The sequence below is a fragment of the Rhinolophus ferrumequinum genome, chromosome 18 (assembly GCF_004115265.2).
Source record: "Rhinolophus ferrumequinum isolate MPI-CBG mRhiFer1 chromosome 18, mRhiFer1_v1.p, whole genome shotgun sequence".
Classification (NCBI taxonomy): domain Eukaryota; kingdom Metazoa; phylum Chordata; class Mammalia; order Chiroptera; family Rhinolophidae; genus Rhinolophus; species Rhinolophus ferrumequinum.
In genome coordinates this window covers 3,259,693-3,282,468 of record NC_046301.1, presented here as the reverse complement: position 1 = coordinate 3,282,468, position 22,776 = coordinate 3,259,693, and the positions used below count along the sequence as shown (strand labels likewise).

General features: G+C 42.2%; 1 protein-coding gene and 1 long non-coding RNA gene across 2 annotated transcripts in view; one reads left to right on the top strand and one right to left on the bottom strand.

Annotated features, from left to right (window-relative positions):
• USP53 (ubiquitin specific peptidase 53) overlaps window positions 1-7,102 on the bottom strand; it is a 42,237-nt gene extending 35,135 nt beyond the window's left edge. Inside the window, exon 1 of the mRNA XM_033133491.1 lies at window positions 6,913-7,102. The gene's annotated coding sequence lies outside the window, so the exon portion shown is untranslated. The remainder of the gene's footprint in view (window positions 1-6,912) is intronic.
• Window positions 7,103-7,247: 145 nt separating this feature from the next.
• On the top strand, window positions 7,248-18,101 carry LOC117037484 (uncharacterized). The gene is made up of 4 exons (XR_004425526.1): window positions 7,248-7,419; window positions 9,697-9,825; window positions 11,974-12,188; window positions 17,710-18,101. It is a non-coding gene; the product is annotated as an uncharacterized LOC117037484 (long non-coding RNA).
• The last annotated feature ends 4,675 nt before the right edge of the window (window positions 18,102-22,776 follow it).

Here is a 22,776-nt window from a genome sequence, read left to right as displayed (position 1 = left end):
TCGCTGAGGTATATGGAACCACCCTGCCCTGAAAGCCTCCTTGCTGAGGGCCACTGACACACACAGACCATTTTAAAACACTGAGGCTTCCTTTTCTGTTCAAGATATCAAATTAGCGTGGGCTCCTGGCCCGCCTCCGACCCAACTCTGGAGACGGTACAAAGGCGAGAGGTGGGCTAACGAGAAACAGGGAAACCTTTAAGGACAGCGAAAATAACTGGCTTCTCCAGCGGGAGGGGAACAATGGCCAAGACACAGAGACGGGGCGCAGGGTTCCAGACGGAGGGAAAGCGCTTCCCAGTTGCGACCTCTTCCGTTTCCATGCCGCTCTGGGCAGACTGTTCCCACCCCATACAACACAATGATCAAAAGTCAAAATTTAAAATACAGTTTCTACTGAGTGTGTGTCACTTTCGTACCATCGTAAAGTCAAAAAACCCTAAGGCAAAGAAAGCATCACTAGCCAGAGATTGTCTGTGCTATTGAAAAGAATGATAATAACCAAGTAGGGTTTATTCCAAGAATGCAAACGTGATTCTCTATTTATTCTTTCAAGAAACATTTGGGAGGCTGTGCAGAAAAGAGCTAACACAGCAACATTCGTAACAGCAGAAAGGTGGGAATAACCGGAGGTTCATCAGCAATGAGTGGATAAACAAAACACGCGCGCACATGTTATCGGATTCCGTCCATACAAAATGTCCAGAACGGAGACGTGTACAGACGGCTGGGAGATGAGCGGCTGCTCGGACTGGCGGGCGGAGTGGGGACGGCAGAGAGCGGGGGTGGGGAGTGATGCAGAGGATCTGCGGATTCTCCCTGAAGTGGTGAAATGTTCTCAAATTGTGGTGATTGATGTACAGTTCTGTGACTATACTAAAAACCACTGAAGTGGACACTTTAAATGAGTGAACTGTAGGTATATAAATTATATTTGAATAAGCTACCTAAAGAAAAAAAGAAAAAGACAAGACAACACAGCAGGCCAGAAACCGCGATCCTCAGAACAGCCTGCTTCCAGACCTTTCACGGCTGGGCACTCGGAGCCCTGGGAGGATCACAGTAACTGACTGGTCAGACTGGTCACTTCTCCTAACTATGCAAACAATGTGGCTTGTCCCAAACACCTGCTTTCCTTCAGGAAGTCTGGAATTTCGATACTTCCCAGGCAGAGGATGTCTATGTGACCACCCCCAATGAAAACCTACGGCACCAAGTCTTCAGCACTTCACATGTCGTCACGATTCACTGCTGGGGAAACGAGTGTGTCCCACGGACCCCACCGGAAGAAAGCTGGTGCCTGGTTTCCACCAGACTTCGCCCCATGACGCCCCTCCCCCCCATTAGCTGACCTTCTTGATGTCCTCTTGCTGTAACAAAGCAGGGCAATGCCCACAACCACACGCTGAGTGCCCTGGGTCTCCTGAGAAACCCCCAGCCTGGTGGTGGAAGGACCTAGGGGCCACAGAGGCATTCCGCCAGTGCTCTGGGAGACCCTATTCCACCTGAAATAAAAACGACTCTCTTCCATACTCTCATACCACTTCTGAGACCAGATGTGTGGATTTTCTCCACAACAAGCAATTCTCCAGTTCTCAGTGGACACCGATAGGGTATCTTATAATCTAACGCGATTCTGACACTATCTACATGGCGTGAGCGTCAGATCCCACAGGCCAAGGGCCCCGTCCCACTGGACTGCCCTCCCACTTCAGAGACCAACAAGTCCCAAGTTGTCACCTGTACTGATCAACCACTTATAAATCGGGGTTCTGGTGACCTCCTCCTTCGGTTCGAGTAGTTTGCTAGCATGGAACAGAATTCAGGAACACAGCCTGCTGACTAGATTGCAGATTTATTATAAAAGGATACAACTCAGGCAGAGACGCACAGAGCATGGCGATGTGGGGAGGAGCAGAGGGCGTCTGGGCCCCCTCCGGACATGTCACCCTCCCAGCACCTTCACGCGTTCACCGCCCCCAAAGCTCCCCGAGCCCTCTGGTTAGGACTTCTTCTGGAGGCTTCATCACGTAAGCACACGGGTGATTAAATCATTGGCCATTAGCAATCAACTCAACCTCCACTACTGTCCGCTCCCTGGGGATGGAGGGGGGAGGCTGAAAGCTCCATTCCTCTAATCACATGGTTGGTTCCCCAGGCAACCAGCCCCCAAGCTGAAGCGGTATTTCCAGGAGCCCCAGCCACCAGTCACCTCATCAGCACAGAAAAAATATTTATCATTTCTGAATATTCCAAGGGTTTAAAAAGCTGTGAAAGGAAATGCGGCCAGAGACCAAATCTGTGTTTCTTAGTACGCCACACCTGCCCACCCCTCAGCTCTAACCGCCTTCTCTAACCACTTTCTCTTCACTTTCTCCATCTGCGCTACATTGTTACTCCTGATCCACAGGCAGAAGCTGCTCTAAAGCCTGTGCCTGGAACGCACTTCCCCTCGGCACCCACATGGCGGCACCCACATGGCTTCTTCCCTGGCTCCGTTCATGAACACTTTGCTCAGAAATCACCTTCTAAATGAACCCTATACTTACCTGAAATTGCAACCCACCACCCTCTCCCCATTCCCAACCCTGCTCTGCTTCCGTTGTCCTTGGCATTCTTCGCCAGCTAGTATACCACGGAACTGACTAATCACGCTTACTGTTGTTTCTTCTCCCAATCCTCTTGGATTGTAAAGCGGCTCCCAGAATAGCCGCAGGAGCACCCAGAATAGCACCCAGGACAAGGCAGGTGCTCATTAAATACTGACTGAACGAAGCCCAGTCAACAAGCCCTCTGAAATCCGAGTTCTACCAAAGACGACCTAAGCACTAAGAGCACAGGACAATTCCCCACCACCTGGCAGTGAGGTTGGAGCCAGCACTGCACTGACCCACAGGGAGAGTGACCTCTCAGGCCCACACAGCAGGACGACACAGGAGGACACGCCTTCCCGGGTCCAAACTGCCTGTTCACCTACAAGCGGAGGGCCACCGTGAAAGGGGCAAGAGTTCATGATGCAGGCTGAGAAGTTTAGAAGAAGCCAAAGCCTAAAGTGTCTGGGGGACAAAGATGGGTTCCTGACACGGATGGAACCCAGGTTCTGATACCTCAGGATTCCCACGATTACTTATTCCACCTCGGGTTAAGTTTCTAGCAACACAGCGTACTACTCAACTACTCAATCAGTAAAATCTTAGCAGTTCCAACATCTATAACCACGATCTATATAAAAAGGTCCATAGAATTACTCTAAGAATCATAAATCATGTATAAAATACCTGAAAAGTGCCCCAAACGTAGCAGGCACCCAGTAAATGCAAACTAACTATAATGACAGCAAAACACTATCTTTAATGTAAAATGATTCTAACACTATAAACAAATATTTGAATAAAAAGTAGATGCTGTACTACATAGTTTATATCCCATTTTGCTGTCTTTCTCCATTTCCTTAAACTGACGTATCAATCTTGACTATAACCTTAATCCAGATTAGTGGGGTCAGATAAACTGTACAATAAGGTATCAACTTCTAAATTTTACATCTGTTAATAAGTCATTCTTAGTAGAAAAACAATTTCATTTATAGAGTTATATACTTCTTCAAGAAAACGTGACCTGTGACACAGTGTCAATTTTTAACAAATCTTTAACTAAAGAATGTACAAAGTATAGTGGTAACACAGATAAAGTAACCTACACTGGCTCCTTTACTAGATAAGAGAATACTCCCAGGTGTGGTGTGGTCACTGGGAAGGTGAAAAGGGAAGAGAAGAAGCAGCATCTTACAAAGAAAAGAGACAATTTATCTGCGGAAATTCAATGCAGGTGGGGGAGGATTGGGACTAGCCAGAGATGAGGTTAGAAAAGGAAGAACTAATAATATTTCTGACCACTTGAACTTAGTCTTATCAATTTTTGAATCTCTAGTTCCTAGCATACAACTATAGGCCAATAAACGTTCATTAAATAAATTTGTTAGCTTGGAAAAGCACAAAACGTGAGTAAAAAACTTCCAAATTCCAAAGGAAAAGTGCTTCTTCAAACTGCTTTCTGCAGGTCAATATTTGCAGAATAGACGACTTAGGGAATTATTTCCAAATTAATTTCAAAATACTGTGACAACTCAAATAACTAACTGATTTTGTTCATTGAAACAGCTAAGATATTCAAATATGATTTATTTGCATAACATTTTATTTTCTGATAAATTACAAATATGAATATATGAAACAACTTTTCTGAAATGACTCTCTGAAATGACTCATGGAAAACTAACATTCTTTTACCAGATGCAATAGTTGGTAGCATTTTTGTGTGTGTCATATACGCCTTTGGTAGCCTAATGGACTACTCAGAATAATGTTTGTAAATACATAAAGTTAAATTCATAGGATTAAATAAAAAAAAAAGAAATCATAAGATCACAAATAAAACCAATTAAATTAAAATTCAGTTCTAAACACAGACCATGGTTCTAACCATGATTCTAACCAGTTTAAGAACTCCTGATGGAAGATGTTTAACTTGGAAAAGCAAAGAACAGATACTTTTTGCCTAAATATTCTATCTATGGAATATTCCTATCAAAAATAAAACTCAACAATAACTTGCCAAGATTAGGATTTTACATAAAGTTTAAATAACCTTTGAAAATTTTATCTGTGGTAGAACGTGTCATATCCCTTTCTTGCTCCTGTGATGTACATATACTGTAATGGAAATTTTTCTAAAATCATTGCATCTGTACAAAATTAATAATATACTAACTCTAACTCTACAATTGTATCATCAGTAATTTCTAGCTCGCTCTCAAAAGATGACAAAAACTAGCACATTCCTCCCTTAATCCAAGAGCTCATAAACAATACTAGTCTAGACTGACAATCTTTTGGGCCCTAGTATACCTAGCACATTCTGTGCTCAAAATACTTCCAGATGCAATATGTAAGCTACTATCTTGCTGTAGGTTGTCTTGGGGTCTATAATTAAGAAGCACCTTATAGTTAAAACCGTCAATTAACAAGATCTGCTAAGTATTTTAGTAAGTAAACATCTCTGTAGGATAGCTTAATCTACCACTTTACAAATTTCAAACATTTTTGGAAAATTATAGAGTAAAAGCTACGTTCTCTCTAGAATGGTAGGTGACTAAGTTCCAAACAGTTCCAGCAGGGAAAATAACTCTGATTTTGACTTTTAAATGTACATCACCTTCAAATAGGTCAGAATTTTCATACGGTAACTCTGTCCTCCTAAAATAAAATTTTAAACCATATGATTCCAGAATTGTATGTCTTGATACTATACACTTTAAACATGTATTTGACAGTAAATAATAAAAAATATATTGAATCATTATACATACTAAATTTATAAGTTTTGTGATTTCCTTTTTTTTAAGGAAAAGAATAACCCAGGTGAGAAAGAGTGCTCCTCCCTCATTAAAATAGCTATCTTTTTAAAAACTACTTTTTGTATATTCTAGAGAAAATATTAATGGATTGATTATTAGTATCAAATTCCATGAATAATTTATAATCTACATACATTTACAAATTAGTTTTGCCAAAAATTCATAGGGAAAAAGAAAAGTCTTTTTTTGTTCACTTATTTTTTACACTGTAGGAAAAAAGACACATAACTACCAGTAGTTTGAGAACCAATTTAAATGAATCACTTTTATGGTTTATCACAAGTAACCATGAACCTAGTCAAAATGTCCAAAGAGCTAATTTTAAAATCCTCTAAAACTCAAAACAAAAACAAAAACCTTGTTTTTCCAGGCTATAATTAACTCCTACCTACAGTTTGTCTGTTTGGCATTCTTACAACAATGGTAGATAAACTGTATACTACTTTTGCAAAATAAGTTTTGTTTAATTTCTCCTTAACAGGACAAAGGATCTTTGCGTAGACCATCATCATGGAACTTAAAAGAGAGAAAATAAAACTAGTGTCAATTTAGTCAAAAGTTCATTTCAATCAGAATTTTTGGGTAAGCAGTTGCTACTCCTTTTAAATATTGAGAATTAGCAATGCTTTCTTTAGAGACCAGAACCAAAAGCGAATCCGACTCTGCTCACAAAGAACTTCCTAAGTTTACTGTTAAACATCCCTCAAAAATAGCCTTGAAAATTCCTTGCAAAAAACGTGGGTTTTTTTCTCCAGATAAAGAAACAGTTGGCAAACTCTGCTGTCTGACAAATAAAGCCTTGCAGTACATTGTGCAAGCGTTAATCAGACTTTGCAATGATAAAGAAAACTTTGTAGCGGGATAACAAAACCTCAGAACTTGCTCAGATTGCAGTTCTGGAAACCCTCCCTATATCACCTGTGCAAGTACTTCCTGTTCTCCAACGATGTTTAAAATACTTTAGTAAATGTCCCAGAAGTGACCGTTTAGAAGCTAAACATTAACTTTGTAAATTAGTACTACCACCCCGAAACCACCAGCCCAAGGTTCTCACGGATCCAGTCATCTCTCGTCTCCACGGAGGCCCACAGAACCATGAGGACCCCTTTAAAAAGCTGCTGCTGGGGGGAGGCAGTGGCTGGGCACGCGAGGGGCAGGCGCCCGGGAGGCGCCCTAGTCCCAACCCCAAAGCGCCGAGGGACCCTGTGGGACTCAGGTCCGCCCTGGCCGCCCTCAAAGGCAGCAGCCTGAACCACCACGACCGGGTCAGCAGGGCACCTCGAGCGCGGCCAGGGGCGTCCTGGCGGAGCGGACACGGCGGGCAGGGCGCTGGGGCTGCGTGACCGCGGGCGCGGGAACCCGGCCAGGAGCCCGGAGTCGGCCCCGGGAGTGGGGGCCCGCGGGGGTCGCGCGGCAGGAACGAAGGTCTCCCAGCCAGGCCCGTGGGGGTCGCAGGTCGTTGGCTCTCCATCCAGGCACCAGTCCCGGGGACTTACCTGCGCTCTGCGCTGGCAGCCAGAGCAGCGTGCGGTCCAGCCCCAGAAATCCGGGCCTCCCACTCCCACGGCGCTACCTCCGCTGGCCCAGCAACGCCTCACGCGGACACCAGGCTGCCACGCCGACCGCCGCCACCGGCCCCGACGCTCGCCGCGAACTGGAGCACAGGCGGCCGGGCTCCTCGGCTCGGAGCGCGACCCTGCGCACGGAGCATGCGCACACGCCCAACACCGAGGGCCGGGCGGGCCCGTGACACCTGCGATCAACAGGTCCCGCCAGCCCCGCCCCTCGCCCCGCCCCGCCAGCCCCGCCCCCGAGCTGGCCCCGCCCCGCGCGCGACTTCCCGGGTTCTGGACCTGCCGAGCTGTGTTCCCGCGGGGGTTCCGTGGGGCGCGCGAGCCAGTTGACTTGCTCTGCGGCGCGAGATCCCGCGAGAGCAGGAGCTCGAGTATTTCCCCGAAGGCGGGAGCGGAGCGCGGGTTTAGCTTGGAGCAAGGTGTCTGCAGGTAGGGCTGTGTGCTGGAGACGGAGGAGGGGAGAGTTCCCCCGTGGAGGTGACCGTTCCGGTGCTCTCCGTCATTTCTTCGGTGTTTCCTAAGTTCAGGGCCACCAAGGGCTGGACTGTAGGCTAGGTGGTGGTACCCGAAAGACAACAATGAACTACTGTCTGCCATCAAAAGCCCAGGCAGGTCACAAGTCCCTGTAGCTGTTTCTGAATCACGACGGTGTGTGCAGTGAAATGGCTTCCACGGGCAGGACTGTGTATTCCCCAGTTGGTTGTTTCGTGACTTAATAAAATGGAAGCTTTAGAAAACGTATTGACCCGGTTAATGGTTAACTGTGGTTAAGAAAAATTTGGCTGCCTTCTTACCGTGCTTCCGAACAGGTTTTAAATTACATGCTACTGCTTGGGAATTGGGCTAAACGTAGTTTCGTAATAGTTTCTTGGAAATAGTAGTAAAAGAAAAACCCACTGTCATCTTTAGTATCAAAAATCCCTCTCAGTAAGTAGTAAATCAGGTTCTGGAACGCATTCCAAAGCTGGTCTACCTAGAATATACAGGTTATAAAAATTCAGTAAACTCGTAGGTAACTCTGAAAGTTTATTTGAAGAAATAAAATGAAGAAACATCCTAAGTTGATACGGGTGGATGGTGCTTGAAGCTGAATCAACGAGACTTTATTGAGCATTTACTATTCCCTTTAATATTATTATTCCCTTTACCCAATTAGGCACTGAAGGGAATACAATGAAAGTTAAGACATGGTTCCTGCCTTCAAGAAATGTAAAACTTTTGAAGGAGGAGGGAAAAAATCTCTGCATTTAAAAAATAGTAATCACACCATTAACTCTCCTCATGGTTTCTCCCATCTTAGTACTAACCAAGCCCGACCCTGCACGTTCAGGGTGGTATGGCTGTAGACTTCCCATGGCTTCTCTCGTGCCACTTTCTTCTGGTTCTGCAACTGCCTTCCTGCGTCACTTTATTTTTCTTCCTCTCTGAGCCCTCTCTTTTCCCAGCCTCTCCATTTTTGTTGTTGTTTAACATTCCTCCTCTTTGCTCCTTGAGCAATCTTTTCGCTGTCTCGGGTTACCTACCAGGTATCCTGTGCACCAAGGGCTCCCAAATCTGTGTCTTCAGGTCAGATTCTTTTAAGCAACAGCATCTTCATTTGGATTTCACACAGTTACCTTCAATATGTCCCAAATTGACATTGGCACGTTTACCTTTCCCTACTCGCCGCTGTGTCTCTGCGCCCCCAGATGTAACCTAGCCCATTTTCATTCCCTATTTCAGATAATAGCACCCATTGCCCAAGTCAAAAATCCAAGCGTACCCCTATATTACATTTCTTTCATTTCCTCTATCCTAATACCAAATTCTATTGACTCATCTCCTTAAGTACGTCTCAAATCCACCCCTCTTTTAAATCTCCACTCTTACTGTCTTAGTGCATCAGGTAATCATCACCTCTCCTGACTCATCTCCCTTGGACTATTCCCGTAGACTCTAGTCACTTCCCACTCCAGTCCGACCTCCATTGTCTTAATAATTTTTCTAACGTGAAAATACGATCTTGATATTCCTTTGCCAGGATTTTGTTGGTGGCTCCCAATGTGGCCCTCATGATCTGGCCCCACACTGTGAACCTCACCTACCATTCTTGCCCGCTTGCTCCACAGCCATCCTGAGCTCCTTGCTCTTCCGTGAGCACCTGGGTTCTCTCAAGATCCTCAGGTCTCAGGTGATTACTTATCTCCTCCGTGGAACCTTTCATAACTTTCTAAGGCAGACTTGGCCTTCATCCACCCTTTTTGGACTTATTTCTAGTCTGACAATTATGTTGTACTACAGTTCTTTCTTTGCAGGGGTAACAGAGCAACCTCCAGCTCCACTCTTGAAAAAATAATTTGAACTATAGATATTAAAAACTCATACTATCTCCCTTCCTCGTTTAGAGATTACAGAAGAATGCCTATGCAGTTCACCCTGCTCAAGAATTTGACTGAAACCTGACTGTACACTTTCTGCCTGTTCCTGGCATATCTAAGTACCGAGTTTTAAATGGTAGACTTGTAATAGGTCACAAGATGAGTGTCATGAGGTCAGCCTGAAGGAAACAGATGTGTTAAAAAAAGCAAAATTGGCATTGGATAGTAGGACAGGAGTTGGTCCCAGAAAACATGGAAGTTCGCAATGTCAGAATATAGGTTTTAAATGTATTGCCTCTGAGAATTACTATTTGCCTTTGAGGACTATGTGTGTGTGTGTTTGATTCAGTATTTATCGGTGGACCCAAATTCATGAAGAATGATCTCTGCACCCTCACGCTGACCTGAGATCATGAGAGGGAACAGGCTTGGAGCACCAAATGCCAGCTTAGATTGATCAGCTGTGGCCTGGCCAGAGGTAGGTTACACCACCTGCACCACCACGCTCACCCACCTCTTACCATTATTCTGGTGATTAGAACTCCATCCTTGGGAAACACACTGCCTTGTGGCCAGACCCACCCTATCACTGAGCAGAGGTAGGTGTAACAATATTCTGTCCTGAGGAGCTGTGGTCCAGTATTTCCAGGAGGTGATCAACAGCTAGAGGCACGACAAACTGACTGAGCTGGGTGGGGCAAAGTGACATGAGGTGTAGAGAAGTAGTAGCTGAATGGCTGACTCAGGATTACATACTAGACAAACTCCTTTTTCCCTAAATGCACTCAGGAAACGATGAGGGCTGACAAGTTTGATTTCCTTACAAAAAACTTACCAAGTTTTACTTCCTTAGCCCCTAGCGAGCAGGGACCAAGTTTCTCCATTGCTGTATTTCCAGAGCGTAGCCCAGTGCCTACACAGACACGTAATAAATTCATGTTCAGTGGACAGAGTGAAAAATTGGAAGTTATATTGATTTTTTAGAGAACAGAGACCTCTGTGCTGACCAGGATGGTTGGGGAGGCTTCTGTGGAAGAGCGAGTATGAGCTTCAGCGTTCGGGGTTCATACATAGGTGGGCATATCTATCTGAAGGCACTGATGAAGAGACGTGGCTGTTTGAAGAGCAGAGTTTTAGAAACAGCCATGAATTAGCCAGTGCAGGGCTCTATTGCGAAGCCTTTCCATGTGCCTGAGCGCAACGATTAATTCGGAACTAGAAACAGAAGATTTGTGGGCAAAATTACAGCACGGCAGGAAGATAAGCTAACCCAGCACAGTTCCAGAGACATCTTCAGGCTGAGACTTGATGATGTCACCAGAACAAGGTTGTCCCCCGCCGCCACGTCCTCCTCAGCACTCACACCCCAGGTGTGACACCATCCCCTCCTGGCTCTGCTCCAGCCTCATTGGCTGCGCCTTTTCCATCTGCTTTCCTCTTACATTTTCAGTCTACTTTTATCTCCCCAGTGATAACGTGCCTCAGTACCTGGCCCTGAGAACCCATTGCCCCGTAGATTTAAATCGATTTCCCACACAGGAGCCAAAGTGGTCTATGTAAAATGGAGACATGTTACTCCCCAACTTAAAATTATTCAAAGACTTACCATTCCCGTGAAATCCACATTCTTGCCGAAGCCGGCAGATCCTCCATGAGCTGCCCTTCCCTCCCTGGCAGCGTCTCACGCTATTCAAGCCTTCGCATTCTTTATTCCCTATGCCTAGAACTGTGGTTCTCAACGGGGTGATTTTTGTCTCCCAGGGGACATTTGGAAACGGCCACAGTCATTTCTGGTTGTCCCAGTTGGGGGTGTGGGAGATGCTGCTGTGGATATCCAGTGGGGTGAGGCCAGGGGTGCTGCAGACAGCCTCCAGTGCGCAAGACAGTCCCACAGCAGAACTGTCCCGTCCAAAATGTCAGTCGTGCCAAGGCTGAGAAACCCTGCTCTCCAGCACTCCTCCCCTGAGTCTCCAAGTGGCCGACTCCTTTTCATCCTCCATACCTCAGTTTTAACTTCACCTTCGCAGAAAAGCCATCCTAGAACTCCTGGCTGATCTCTATCAGTGTCCTGTTTATTCTCATATCATTCATCACAACCTGCGATTGTTTTGCTTATTTATTTGCTTACTTGCTTATTGTCTTTCTTAGTAAGAAGAAGATTCTATGAAGGGCCTGTCCCTCTTGATTGTCACTCTGTAAAGTCTGGTGCAGTGGGACAGAGTGGGCAGCAATAAAGAATTGTTTACAGCGTGACTTCTGTGTTTCCCGGAAATAAGACCCGGCCAGACAAGCAGCTCCAATGCGTCTTTTGGAGCAAAAATTAATATGAGATCTGGTCTTATTTTACTATAATATAAGACCGGGTCTTATAATGTAATGTAATGTAATAAAATGCAACATAATACAATACAATATAATACCAGGTCTTATATAATATAATATAACATAATATAGTATAACCAGGTCTTATATTAATTTTTACTCCAAAAGACGCATTAAAGCTGATTGTCCGGCTGGCTCTTATTTTCGGGGAAACATGGTAGTGTCTGCAATAAGTCACTGAAAAGAAGCTTGACAATAAGTCTTTTATTCTTTTTCCTTTTTTCTGTAAAATTGAAATACACAGTTACCAAGAAAGCAGAGTGAAGACACCTGGAAAGAAGCTGTCGTGATCAGTGCTTCCTGGAAGGCTGCAGGTTTGCTGTCAGAATTCAGACATGCTTCATGAACACCTTTTCGTCCTGAGTAGCTTCTCACCGTCAGAACCAGAAGTAGAGTAATATCATGGCCAAATTACTGTCTATGAGATGATAAACATCAGTCGGGAAGGAAAGAAAGAAGGTAAGGGACAATAATACCAAAACATGAGAGCAAATGATAGTATTTTTAATCGTGTGATGTCTTAGAATGTTAAAAAAACCTAAATTTTTATTATGCACACAGCTGAAAAAAGCTGTTTCAAAATGTAGTTGGACATGTCTGGTTAACATACATTTCAGTTCTTTGAATTAAGGAAATTTCTATTGTGGACATATACCGCTTTTGTTAATGGATCATAGCACGTAACCACTGGGTGGGCATAATTCCAGGTGAGGTACTTCACCCTTTCTGGCTGAAGGGATTGGTATGGGGGTGATTCAGGCCAATTAGCATCCTTTCCCGGGGATTTTCAAATTCGGGCTTGCAGAAAAGATCCCTTTTTTTCTGATTGCAAAGCTATGGAGTTGTGAGCTCCAAGTGGCTTGTGGCTGTGTGCCTTTCTGTTGAGTGTAGCTGCTCTGAAAGAATAAGGCAGATAAGGGGGGAAAGAGGGAGAGAAAAAGGTGGTCACTGAGGGTCCTCTCTCCTCTTATAAAATAGGGAATTCAGGACTCCTCCAAGCTCGGCAGCTGGTATTTCGGTAAACATCAGACGATCAGACTCAGTACCTGTGGCATCTTAGTCAGCTCTTTAGCTGGAACTTTGTTGACCATGCGTCCCGATCTTTCTAAGCCTCTGCTATGCCAGAGCCACCCTTTGCTACTTAACCATAGTTAGTGGTTTTACCAGTGGACTCCTTAATTTTCGCTGACTTCCTGCCAGCTTAGGTGATTGCATTACCCTTGTTTGTTATTTCACTTTGAAACATCCTAATTTCTTATCTGTAAAATGGGGATGAGAAATAGTACTTATATATGATGTCTTTTGATGATGCCCCAGATAAAAGCAAGTGCCAAGTCCCTGTGCTGTGTCATTACGGCCCTCAGTGCTGTTATTAGGACGGCCATACTGGCGTCATCGATGCTAATGATGCTTTGAGAACCTACAGACTGTTTTCCTTGCTGTAGCATGTACTTTATTACAATCGCAAAGATGCAGGAGGCTTCAGATGTCATCTGGTCCAGCTTCCCACTCACGGAAGAGTCGTCTTCGCCAGAGGTTGTCCAGCCTTTGTTCAAATATGGTGACAGGGATAGAAGATCTGACGCTTTGTGGGGCAGCCGATTCCTGTTAAAACTTCCTTAACTGCTAAAGAAATTTTCATCACAATGAGCTGAGTTCCACCGCCTAGTAATTTCCACACACTGGTCTTATTTCTGTCCTTTGTAGCCACAGGAATCTCTACTCTCTTTTCCATAAGACTGTTCAACTTTGAAAACATCTTTTGTGTTTTCCATCTAAAAATACTCAGTTCTCTCAATTTTTGAAGGCCAAGTCGATATTAAACTAATCAGTTCAACTTCACCTCATCCTATAAGCATTTAAAGTAAAATCTTTAAAAAAAAAATGAAATAAAGTGAATTCTAGCATATAACGTAAAAAAGTAGTCAGATATAAATAAGAAACCAGAATCAGAGCTACAGAAAATTACAAGGAAAACATTAAGAATGAGAACAAAAGAACAGAAATATGCATGAGCCTGCAGCTTAAACCTGTTTGGCTCTAATCTGAATCAAAAGTGGATTTGAGATTTCAGTTATCAGTACCAGGAAAACATTTTTCTGTCATCACCTAAAGTGCTTTCCCCACGTGGGCCTTTATCTAAGGAGGAGTCTCTTGTTCTCGTTCTGTCCGTTCACTGACAATGGGCTCACGCAGGCCCCTGTGAAATGCAGCCACAGGCTTCATACACCATCCACGGAACTGGATGCATGAAGCTCTTTTGTTGTCACCTTCTGAAAAAATGTGACATCCAAAAATAAAAACAGGTTTTTACAATTAGCCTGACTGTGGTTTGGGGAAATTATATCCTCTCTTGGTCCAGATACTGTTTTTTCTCAAGACAGTTTAAGTAAGATTGCTTTAATTTATTCTGCAAGTACGTCACTTGTTAGTCAATGTAAATTTATGTGTAAAATACTGAATTTTTTGTTTGATTATTTTGTTTTCATGAATTGATGTTAAGCCAGGTTTCCCTCATCTTAATGCCATTAGTTTTTTAGACACAGATGCTTATACTGCCTCGGAACACAGAAGCGGCTTCATCGTGATTCTTTCATTTCTTTAAAATTTCCTGTTAGGTTTTGAAGTTTTAGTCCACATCTCATAAGATTCACTATTCCTAGATTTTTGTGCTGTCCAATTAATATCTTCTTTGTCTTCCACTAAATCATTGAGGAAATGTTGAAGAAGGCTGGATTCCTGATATTCAGCCCCAGCTGTGGCCAGAGTTAACCTGAATAGCAGCTTTAAAACTATTTAGAAAGCCAAGAAGAGACCATGTATAAGGGCAACATAGTATCATAAAAAAAGCATGGCCATTAGACCTGTACAGACCTAGGTGCAAATCCTGACTTTACCGTTTAGCGTTTGCGTGTCCCAAGCAGCTGTTAACTTCTCTAAACCTCAGTGTCCTCATCTGTATGTAGCAGGGGACCCTAGCTGATCCCTAACTGGATGGCAGTTAGCACAAATAGTAGGGATGCCAGCCAACCCCATGTGGGCATTTATTTGCACGGATTTTTTCGGGGGGTGCGGGGAGTAGTGCTTTCTAATCTGAGAGAAAATGAAAGACAAAGGCTGTGGAATTGCTGGTGTTCAGAAGCCGCCTGATACGATAGAAAGGACCTTGGATGAAGAAACTCTTTTCTTAACAAGTAGCTGTGGGGCTGTGTGCTGGTCAGTTCACCTCTTCGTAACCGTCTTTCCTAATCCATAAAGGAAACGATTGGACCACCTAAAGATTTGAAATTAAGGGGTCTGTTTCCAGTCACTATTTAATTCCAAAATATGTGTCAGGAAGTAAGTGCTTTATGCAGATTGTTTTACTTAACTTTCCCAACCACCCTAAAACATTAATATTAAATATTAATATCCTTGTTTTAGAGACAATGAAAGTGAGGTATCTCGCTCAGTGTCTGGCATGGAGAAAGCACTTAGTAAACATAAGCGGAATGACTGAAGAAAAGAACATACCAGCTAAATGTGCTGTCCAGTTGCAGCCATGGAAATACAGTAAGGAGAAATGAGGGAAGACTTGCTATACTTATAGATCCAGGCTTAAAGGCCAAAATGGAGATTCTGTCATTAAGCCATTCACTAGGATTTCTGTTCACAAATAGCTTTAATTTTTTTAAAAAACAAGTTTTTTACCATGTTTTGTATATAATATTCGCTAGAATCTTAGCAATGGAAAGGCTCTCAGAGATTAGTTTGTTAAGATCCTTCACTGTATAGACAAGAAACAAACTCAGAGATGAAGCTACCGAAGCTCATGACAGACACTCTGGAATCAGGACTGCATCCAGGGCCTACACACTAGGAATTGGTTTCGTGTGAAATATTGTCCCGGAAAGATTCTGCAGTTTCATGAGAGACGGTACTCTTAGCGGGTAGCGGAGTTTCTTCTGTCTTCAAGCACTGGCACCTTGTTCATTTCTGAAAGCCAATGGAAAAGGAACATGACGAGGAGGTTAAGAGAATTCTACAGGTGAAGATTTTCTCTTTCTGAATTGCGGTGTCCATGGCATTCCATCCTCTGACTTTAGGGAAAAGCCTAAGGGTTTGGAAATTTATCAAGTGTATTTTCCCACCCCTCAGGAACCTGACATATCTAAACCAATGTGACATGTACACACACACACACACACACACACACACACACAAGCACACACACACACACACACACACAATTGTACATCTTGGACTGACTTGTGTTTAAAGTAGTTCTTTAGGAAATCCGATAGTAAATAACACCGGGTCTTCTGCCCATACAGCGTATTGGCTGAGGCACTGATCCCAAAGGAAGTTGCCCTGGAGAGCACATTTCTTTGTAAAGATGACAAAAATATTCAGGGCACCAATATTCAGTGTTTTCAAGTTGGAACTTCCTTGTTGAAATTCGCTTCACAGTCAAAAGAAAGGCGGGAAATAAGACATTTTTGATAGAGTAATAAACTTGTTGGAAAATATTCAGTGATAGAAATATGTCAAAGAATTATAGGTGTACATAAAGGCAGAAATTCTGGAATACTGAGTTATTTCTACTTCTGAACTATTAGTGCTCTTGAGTCTTTCATTCTCTTATCTATGAAACAAGCCCTGAAATTGTGCTGGGGAAAAACTTACTAACTCTTGGCCAACAATTGCACTGGGTATCAAAGCCTTTTTCTGCATTTTTAAATCAAAGTTTTCTGCTTAAGTTGTTTTCTACAAGTTTTGTTCTGCTACTGTTTCAAATTCTTTTAATTCTGAAGAACTCTATCAAATTAGTTATCATCGTTTTAATGTGATGGAGAGCAGCCATTTCAGTTACTAAAAGCAACGCTAACATTTCAATTGGAAACAACAAGCAGCGTAGTTCACATTATAATCCAGTTGACATGTACGTATATAAAACGAAATCAAAAGTTCCTGAAATAGCACTATTACTGTGAGTGATGTACTCAGACATTATTTTACTTTATTTCATTTCAAAAGCTACTGATCACAACCAACTGAATTGATTTCCAGACCCCTTAGCAGAACACAGCTATAATTTGAAAGACACGAACCAGAGGTTTTTAGAGGAAGGAGCAATATTTACTCCTTTCTTTAATACAGTATGGAAATTTACTCCCAGTTGGAAAAGAGTATTCATTTTGGTTTGATATTATCACCATTAACAATTTCTCACTAATAAAAATAAAACTTCTTACTGTTGTAAAAAAGGCTTTTACTTCTCTGGCACCATCTTTTACTAACATTCCCCCTTATTTGCATTCTCATTTCTTTATTGTTAATAAGTAGGGTATACAATTATATAGGGCTATATCTGTACAGATAGAGGTAAATATGGAATTGCTTACAGTATGTCACCAGGAGATGTGTGGATTGTTCCCAGGTGGACGATCACATTCTCAAGTGAGACAGGAGAGAGAATCAGATAATAGAAGGAGTGTTAGCTCACAAGCACAATTCTTGGCTCCTAATTTGAGGCATGCAGTGTGAGACTGGGCTACTTTCTTAACTTCTCTGATCTAAGTTTCCATTTTGTAAATGAGGGACTTGATTTAGAATACTTCAAAATAGCATCTAATTCTAAAGGTCTCTGATTCTAAGCAAATGGTTGTTTATTTAAATCAGAGTGTTTCATTGTGCTTTTTGCACAACACTAAAGGGTCATTTTTGGCAAAATAATTTGTTCTTTGCTCATTCTTCTTATTATATCCAAAATATTAATACCCTTTTGCTATGTTAACAAGGACACGTAACTGAATATCCAGGTATGGAATCGTACAAGAGGCGTAGTCTAATATATTCTGATAATCATGATTAATAACTATAATTGGCACATTTATACATATATGCATCTGACAACTATGTGTCTTAGTCTGTCCGGGCTACTATCACAGAATACCATCAACTGGGTCGCTTATAAACCACAGACATTTATTTCTCACAGTTCTGGAAGCGGAGAAGCCCAACATCAAGGCGACAACAGATTCAGGGTCTGGAGACAGCTTGCTGCCTGCTTCGCAGAGGACGGTCGTCGCTGTGTCCTCGTGGGGAAGAGGTGCGGGGCTCTGTGGGGTCTCTTACAAGGGCACCGATCACATCCATGAGGCCCACTCCCCCAGGGCCTCCTCACCTCCCAAACGCCTCACCTCCTAATGCCATCACGTTGAAGTTAGGATTTCAACATGTCAGTGTTAGGGAGAACACACACATTCAGCCTGTAGCATTATAAACGTGTACATTTAATGTGTTTTTAATAGATTTTATGAGTTTGTGTAAATTAATTACTTACTGTAATTAATCACATACTATGTTCACCTCTCTTTCTATGTGTCAAAAGTAAAGGATATGTTTCTCAAATAAATGTGGTGCATTTGGGTTTGCGTTCTGAAGTAGGTACTGAGCCTGGAGCGCTGTGTGGCCCCGGAGAGAGCCGTTCCAGGAGCCCTGGGACCTGAGGCCCAGCAACTATGTTTAGATCTTCATTAGCACCAGTTTCTCATAGAGGTAGACGGAAAGTAAATGGATGTTAGGAACTGAGTTTTAAAATTAAGCTTGAGAGTGGAGATTGGAAAATATCCCTGCCTGCTTTTTCAAGGTAAGGGAGAGAAGAACAAAGGGTTATTTCAGGTTGCTTGCACTTGGGTGAATTTTCCATTATTTTATAGAAGAATGATCTTTCCCTGGTTATGACTTCCAGATGCATAATTTCTTTCGGCAGGATGGAATCCTCTCCTCCCCCACAAGACAAAGGAACTTGGAGTGACTGTTTTTATTCATTGCATTCTAGAGGTGATTGTGCCAACACAGTAGAGTCCAAGTGTAATATGTTTCTTGATTTGAAATATTACAAACAGGTATTTAAATGAACAGCCATGTTAGTTTGTTAAAAAAAAAATGCAGGGTTCTGTAGCCATCAATTCCATGGGAATTCCCTTCTGATTGTGTAAAATATATTCTGAGGAGACAGGGTATACTGATGCAGGAAAATGTCCCCATATTGATTTTTTCTCAAGTGACAGAAAATACGTGAATGCTCATAAGAAAAAGTATTTTAGCAGGATTCTAAACAGGCTGCCTCTGTTGCAATTTTGAGTCTGGAGAGCGGAGCTAATGCTGTTTATCCTAAAAAGTAGTCAGGCTTCTTTAGTGTTTCTAACTATGTTATATTTAATATATTCATTGCTGTGACATCTATTAGTTCCAAATCAGGGCTAAGCATATTTATCCCAAAGTAGTTCCAATGTAAACTTGAATCTATTTTAGTTCTCAATGCCTTTGCCTTCTTACTGTGTGATCTTGATAATGTTTTATTTTGATAATAACAATAGCTAACCTTTATCAAGCATTTACCTTTTATTGGGCAGTGTACTTTATAAGGCAGTATTTTTAAGATAGACACTAGTAGTATTTTCCCCATAATTGAGCTACATTTATTTATGTAACAGATATTTATTCTTTATTATGTACCGGGCTCAGAGGATACAACAGTTAAAAAAAAAAAGAAGAAGAAGCCAAGTCCCCACCCTCAGAGGGCGAGATAAACAATGGAAAACAACACGTAAGTATGTGTGGCAGCCAGGGCCCGCCATCCAGCAACGTAACGAGCTGCTGTGTTGCACGGTGGCCTTCATCCTGGCGTCCTCACCAAGGCTGCCTTCCACTGTGTGCTCCCAGCCAGTGACTGACAGGCCAGTGACATCAGGGCAGCCCTGTTCCTGGAAAATGCAGGACCCCTCCTGCAGGTGGCTTTGGCTCAGAGATCCCCGGACAGCCCTGAGAAATCTCCCCCAAACTGCACAGCCGTCCAGAACACGTCCATGCACTTCCGCTGAGGTCTCCTGGCTCGCCCAGCCTTGGCTGACTCTCCCCCTTCGCTCTCATGTGGGCAGTTTTCCTAATGTTAGGGAGTAATGAGGGCTACAAAGAAAAATAAACACACAGGAAGAGGTTAGAAGTGTGCTCTCCTAAATAAGGGTGGTCGGGGAAGGTCTCAGGCAGAGGTGGCCTTTGCGCCACATGAAGAGTGAAGTAAATTGTTGAGGTCACATTACTGCTTTAGGGTAGATCAGCTGAGTTGGCACCTTTAAATACACTGCTTTCATGTGTTATTTGCAAGTGAGGGATGATAAAGAAAATGTAATGAGTGTACCTGGGTGACAAGTCGCATCCGATAATTGCGTATATGTAGAACAAAACTCCTTCGGAGGCGAATGGCTCCAGAAACCCATCAGATAACACAGTTAGCGTCCGTCAGCCCTGCTTATGTCTCCGTTCTGCTGGCTCCATTCTGGAGTTCCGTTTTTCCTGTTCTTTTATATTTGTCTTGCTGGTGCTGCAGCTTCTGTACTCATTCTTCAATCAGCAGTTTTAAAATAGGGCATGATACTGAATTTATCTTTTTTTCTTCTGACTTTTTCCAGCCCTGTTTCCTGAAATGTCTCTATCGCCTACACCACCTAAGTTGTTATTGAAGTGTATTTCAGAATATCGCACAGTACTGGCGAGTGAGCCCATTCTTTCTGGATCTGAACTATACTATCTTAGAAATAGCTTTTCCCCCTCTCTGCCCTTATGTACCAAATCTTCCTGTTGAAATCACATCGTACTGAGAAGCCATGGCAAGTTCCTGTCCAGGATCAAAATCTAGCTCTTCTATTTAAGGACCTTAAATAGGAACACACCCTTTTATTTATCTACTAATACTTCAGCTGAAGCCATTGAAGTACTTATACAATTTTACTTACTTTTTTCTTAGTTCTGAGAAGTTTCACCTTTTAAAGCATACTTTTCTAAAACTCAGTTAGTGATCAGTTAGTTTGAACAGATTATCCTTGCTTGCTCTTTTGGCAAAAGCCTGGCATTCTTCCACCTTTCATAGAAAGTGAGTTGTCCTTCCTTCTACAGAATTGTAGTGCGTGTGGAGGTTGAAAGTATTTTTCAGAAGAAAAGGGGTATTCAAGGCAATACTTTCCTAAGCTTAATAAAAAGCAGTCATGGCTGAGAAACTGCAGTGATGTCAAGTAAGTTTCATCTTGCATAAGCGGCAGAGTGAGGAAATTCCAGAATTAATAAGTCTGCTGGTACAGCTGTGCCCTGAGTTGGAAAGTTCACGGTGTTCTTTTCATGCTCACGACTGGACATTTTGCTCCACTTCAGCCTTTGTAAGAATAATTGGCTCCCTCCATTTCCAAGCTGCTAAAGCATTTATAAATGGGTCTATTTAGAAAATGTAAAATTTTAAGTGGATGTGGCAAACGGTCATTTTGACTAAAAATTATTTTCCATATTTGCAGTTGATTCTGTAATAACCAATAATTAGTTATTTTTAATTATCGAGTCCTTTCAAATACTGCTTTAAGAAGTGGAAAATACTAGCTTTGAGAAGTGGTTGAAGGGAGTGGAGAGTTCCAAGCCAAGAATAATCTTTTTAAACATAACTCTAGTTATTAATGGAGCTGGAGCTGTTATCTAGAGAACAGTAGGCCAGCTGATCATCAAGAAATTGGCAAAATAAAACAGGGGATACAATTTCATGACTTAGAAGTTTGTTGAACGGTATAATGGAAATTGAGAGCTTCCTTTCAGGTTTTGAAAGGACAAAATATTTAAAGGAATGTTTGCAGTGTGCCATCACACGAGAGGATTTCTTTCAGCCTTGTGGTTATGAGTGCCATGCCTTTCTTTCCTCTTTGATTCTTCTCCTTTCCCCCTTCTTTGACTTTACAGGGGAAACAGAAGGAAAGTTACGCCCATCAGAAGGGCTCATGGTGCTGTGCAGAGATGAGCAGGTTTGATCAGAGTACACTTTTGTGTTCCTCTGATTCCGTGCTTGAACATGCATATTGCTGGTTTTATTTAGTTCACTTTCAACACAGTCTGAGAGTTCAGCGTTGTATGATTAAGAGTGTGCGAATGACTTTGGAGAGTGACTCTACAATACCTCAGTTTATAGCTGTGTTTGCCCAATTAAGGTCACAGAGGGTTTTTTTAATTATTTTGTCTAGACGTAATAAAATAGTTTAAGGCTGGATTTTATTCTGAAAGAGAAGTAATGGACATGAGTTCTTAGAGCATATATTTTTGAGCCAGGCTCACCAAGTTCTTCCCTTTTGAACTAGAATTAAGCTAATCACCTTTGTTCTCCGAGGCTCAATTTTCTTATAGGAAATGGAGCTTATTTACAATACCTTCCACCTTCCTCACAGGATAATTATGAAAATAAACTAATATTTAAAAAATTATATATATATATATTAAATAGCCTTTATAAAGTAGTGTGCATAGTGCTTGGCATTTAATTGTCCATCAACAAATATTTTCATCGCTTTACTTTTTCTTTTAATTGTCTTCTTTTTTCCATTTTTAGTGTATAAACATGTGGGTGGAAAAAAGTCAGTCTTTCTGCTGTTCTAAATAAACTATCATATTTCTTCAGACTTTGAAAGATTTAGCTGCTCTTCACGTCAGTGGAAACCCCATTTAATAGTCCTTTTGAATTCTTAATTGTATAGCAACTGGAGTGTGAAATTTTGGCATTTCTAAAGGTGTCAGACAGATGAGCTAGAATTAATAGACACTTCTAAGGAAGGAAGAAATACAATAGTGAACAGAGGATTATTTCATCATTTTCTACCCAATCTTCAAGAAAAACCGCTTAGGATTCTCCCGTTTTAAATACTGCTGTATGGTATTGGGGAGTACTGCTCTATAGCTAACATATGTAATTGCTGACTGCTTTTTGGTCATTGACAGAATGGTGACATTGGGCACAGATTTTGTCTATTTAGAGATAGTTGAAACCATCCAATGACATTCCAATTTAATGAAAAATAGTAAATCATTTCAAACTGCTGATAAAAAAAATAAATGATTACAGCAAAATGCATAATAGAATATGACTAATGTTTATTTTTAAAAGATTAAAATGAACAAAAAAATGGCATGATGGGAGCCTCATATCTAGAGTTTATCACAGATGCCGACATTGTTACTTTAAAACAGGTACACACCA